This window comes from Vigna umbellata, chromosome 3 (genome assembly GCF_029865625.1).
Source record: "Vigna umbellata cultivar VRB3 chromosome 3, Vumbellata_1.0, whole genome shotgun sequence".
In the NCBI taxonomy this organism is placed as follows: domain Eukaryota; kingdom Viridiplantae; phylum Streptophyta; class Magnoliopsida; order Fabales; family Fabaceae; genus Vigna; species Vigna umbellata.
Window position 1 is genome coordinate 28759557 of NC_142167.1, and position 5035 is coordinate 28764591.

The window sequence follows — 5035 nt, forward strand, 5'->3', positions numbered from 1 at the left end:
AAACAATGTAATATTTTAAGCTAATTCCTTCTTTTTTCTTTTTTATTCCTTCTCCTCCTCTTCTTCGCTTCCTTCTCTCATTTGTACCCTCTTAATATACAAAAAACTCATAGGCTTGACAAAATATTTATTACTTATTTTACTAATGAATTTACTGACGAAAAATTATTGATAAAATTTACTAACAGATGGACCATTGAATATATTACCAACGAAAATATCTATTAACAATACGAATTCTAATCTATAAATGAAAATATTTATTTGTAATTTAAATTCTAAAATTTGTCGATAAATTTAGATTTACTGAAGAATTTATTTTTGTTGGTAATTATAAAAATTCTCGTATAATTTATTCAAATTATTGTTTTACTCTTACTTCAACAAATTAGAAAAATGAGAATAATTCAAAACATGTTGTAAATAAAAGAAAACACAATAATATAGATTGAATTATTTCTTACTAGATATTTTTGAAGAAACTATAATAATAAATTATTTGTAGTTTGATATTTTGGAAAAATAAAATAATAGATACTAATTGAAGATATTTTATTAACTATCGTAATATACTTGAAGATTAAAATAATAGACAATAGTTTATTAACTGGATTTTCAGAAATTATCGTAATATACTTGAAGATTGATACATAATTATTATTATTATATTAGTTCATTTATGTAGATATTATTTTCAATATTTTACTAATTGAATAATTTTCACTAATATTAGTTTTGTTTAGGCACTCTTCACTTACAATAAAAGTGTTATTTAGTAAATTTATCCAAGTGGTACAACATTATCTTTATTAGTCTCTTAAAGTATTCAGATAATTATAAACAATTTAGTCCACAAAATTACATATATCTTTTAATTGTTATGGGTATAATTACACATGTTCTTTTTACGAAAATTTCAAGATTCATTTCTAGTTTTCCATATTCTCTATAACTTAAATAACATAAAAAGGTTGTTGTTAATGTTTTGTGTACAACTAACAACAATGACCACCAAAATAACCCTTAAGGAGAGATATATATGTCTAAACATATAGAGAGCTTACAACTTGCCTTAAACTTTTTTTTGGCAAAGCATATAACAACATAAAATCTTTTAAATTAAGGCACAATGCCTAGCATAAGGTTGCATTTTATCTCACAAATTGATCTATGATTTTTTTTTAATACTTCATGAGCATACTCAAATACATACCCATATTACTCCTTAAAATTGCCTTCTATTATCTCTCTTGCTTCTTACATGTCTCTAAATATTTTGTTTTTTTCCACATACCTCCAAACTCTTTTTAACAATAAAAGTATTATTTAGCAAATCTATCCAAGTGGTACAACATGAATGTTATGTTTATTAGCCTCTCAAAGTATCCAAATAAATATAAACAATTTAGTTCAAAAAATTACATATACCTTTTACAGGTCTCTAATAAAATTTTAATTATTATGTATATAATTACACATGTCTTTTTTAGGAAAATTCAAGATTCACTTCTAGTTCCTTATTCTCTATAACCAAAATAACATAAGAAATAACATAAATGTTGTTGTTAATGTCTTGTGTACAACTAACAACAATGACCACCAAAATAACCCTTAAGGAGGGATATGTCTAAACATATATAGAGCTTACAACTTACCTTAAACTTTTTCTTGGCAAAGCATATAAAAAAACATAAAATCTTTTAAATTGAGGCACTAAGCCTAGTATAAGGATGCATTTTATCTCACAAATTGATCTATAATTTTTTTAATACTTCATGAGCATTCTCAAATACATACCCATATTACTCCTTATACCCTCTATCATCTCTCTTGCTTCTTACATGTCTTTAAATATTTTGTTTTTTTTCACATACCTCCAAACTCTTTTTAAAGGTAATAGGAAAAGCTTGAAAACTAGAATGTAGTCCTTTAACTTATCTTTACTTTTTGTCAATCATTCACTTCCGAGTTCATCATTCACTTCCACGTTCTTGTTTGATTATATGCACCCTACAATATTATGTTCTTTCGTAGAGGTTTTCATTCTACATCATTCTTACTATAACAAGTTAAAAATAGAAAATAAAAATACATTCCTATTTCCAACTCAACAAAATCAAAATAGGAACTATCATTAAAATGTGGAATGCACCTTTTCCACCATTGTTTTCGTTCACCTTTTGAACTTTTAAATATCCTTATCGTATTAGATGCATACCTTTAGGTGCATCATTATCATCATCCTCACTGAGTATCTTTTGCATATTTTTTTCTTATCAGATAAATTGTCTAACATAGTGTGCATTAAGCATATTCTAATGTTATGCTTAACTTTTGATTTTTGTCCTTAAAAAGACATAGGTGTTGGAACATTTCCCCTTTGTCCTACATGAATATTATCTTGAATTCAATCTTTGAAGGAAAATCTTCTTCCACCTTATTATTAATGATCTTCTCTATAAGTAAAAGGTGGGACAATTATTATTAACTCCTTAATATCATTCTCCTCCTCATTATTTGTTCTTTAATAGCTTGTTTTATAATAACTTTTTGTTGTTAACCTTCTTTTTCTTCTTGATCCATACTAATTCATTGTTCCTTCTCATTATCATCTTCACCAATTTCTTGTTCCTTACCATCTACTTCTATTATAGTTTCTAAATGAGACTCAACATCAATAAGTCCTTAGGAACTCAATATAGCAAATGACATGTATATTACATTGGTTGCAAACAATGTAGCATGTAATTTCTATATTTGTTCATCAATGTAGAAATACTATTACACCAATTGCATAACTATCAATGTAATATGCATAACTCTTTTAGAGTGTAGCTCCACCCTTATGCTTCTCATTTCACATGTGTTGTGCCTTAATCACCTCTCCTTCATCATACCATTGATCTTTTATTCCTTCTACAACTTGTTTACTTCAACATTGTTCCAGTCCTTACCAATAATAGGTCGTGCAATGATGTTTACAAATATTTACACTCATCTCATTCATTGTCATCATTGTACTTTCTTCTATCCTTATCTCCTTTCACTACTGATACGCTGTTGTTGAAGCTATCAAATTAATACTACTTTTCAAGACAACTTTAGTATTGCCAAGTAGTATTCAAGAAAGTAGATAGGGCTAAAGTAACCCCGAGTCGTCTCCCAACGAACACAGAATTGCTTTTGAATATCTGACTCTTACGAATGCTAGTAATGCTTATGGATAAAAGTAATGTTTGGAGAATGTTTAAAGAACAAATAAGAAACTTAAAAACAGTTACGATGAAATAGGCTAATTCCACTGCTTTTCCAAGATAGATTCATCATCGGTTATTCACGGATAATTGTTCAATTGATTATTGTTTAAGTTTCAAATTAATTAAAGTACATTCTTAATTAATTCGAGGGCGATCATGCATTTAACCAAAGTAAATTCTCAATCAAATGTAAAACCTTTCTAGATTATTCACAATAAATTCAACCAAAGTACATTCTCAATCAAATTCTATTGTGTTTAATCATGTCTATTCTTAAATCTCCTAAGCAAGTTAAAAGTTAATCAATCAAAGTAAATTCTCAATTAATTATAGTTGAAATTATTACTACCAACCAAAGTACATTCTCAATTGATAGTAAAAACCATTTAATCATATGAAAGTTCCTAAATTAAATCAAAGTAGATTCTCAATTAAACCTAGAAACCCTAGAACTCATATAATCAATATGCATGTAGATTCAAACACATTATGATGCAAAAATCTTTACTTTTAACAAGATAGAGAGATGAAAGACATAGAGAGAGAACAACTTAAATCAATAATCAAAATAAACAATTGCATTAACTGAACGTAACCTCAGAATCCATCATGGAATTACAGCAGAATAGCCCTAGATGCTTAGCTCTCCATGAATGGAGTTGAATACAAGATGAAAGAAGAGTGAGAGGAGTATGAGAGAATGAATTAAGTAAGTCCCCTCTCTGCCTCCCCTGGGTCTCTTTATATAGGGCTTGCTTGGGCTTGGACTCTGAATATTCAGTTGATAGAATCTTTTATCTTATATCTTCCAAATAACTAAAAGATTTAGATAATTATAATATTATAGAAGATATTTTCTGTTGATATTCCCAAATTAAATTAATTGAACAACTGAATTTTATCTTTTAGCTTTTCTGACTTTTCAAAATTGCACAAATATCCTGAATTTCCTCTATCTTCACTTTAGCCCCTTTAAAAATCTCCAAAATTGCACAAAGGTCCCTGTTTGACCAGCTTTGACATGAGGAAACTTGTTGACTAGCTTTGACTGAGGGGGAGACGCGACCAATGAGGTGCTTCCACGTGTCCGCTCCCTTTCCACCCAAAATTAGGGTTCTGCAGATTGGGGGAAAGGAGCTTTCTCTATGCCGCCGCGAAAGAGAGAACGCATTGTTCTTTGCGCGAGACCATGAAGGCTTCTGTTTCTGGTTTTCTTGAGTGCAGTTTGAAGATGAACAGAGCTTGGATGGCAGCGGCGTGATGGTGATGAGCGTGGTGCGAAACGAAGAGGTTGAAGGTGTGGATGGTACGGATCTGCGGCTCTGTGGTGGCGGGAGTGGTGGTCCGTTGATGCACTGGCGAGAAAGGAGGAGATGAACGGTGACCGTGGAGGTTACGCGGTAGCGGCGGACGGTACCATAGGTGGCTAGGGTTTGGATTTGGGAATTAGGGTTTCTGGGGAGAAGATGATGATGTGGCAGATGGAGTGATGTGACAGTATGTGGTTGGCTAAATCTGTGTGGGGAGGATTTGGACACGTAACAGAATCTGGTGAAATCTGATTTAGGAGGGGTAGGAATAGGAAACTTAGGGAGGTGTAGTAGAAAAAACTTAGTGTTTGGGCTTGGTTGTTGGCCTGTTTCAGAAATAGGAGTGTATGTAGGGTTTTTAGGAGGTGCAAAGGTAAAGTCTGCCTGTTTGGCCCATCTGTACATTATTTTCCAAATAAAACCTGATTTTGGGTCTTGAATTGCCATTTGGACCAATAGAACTTATAA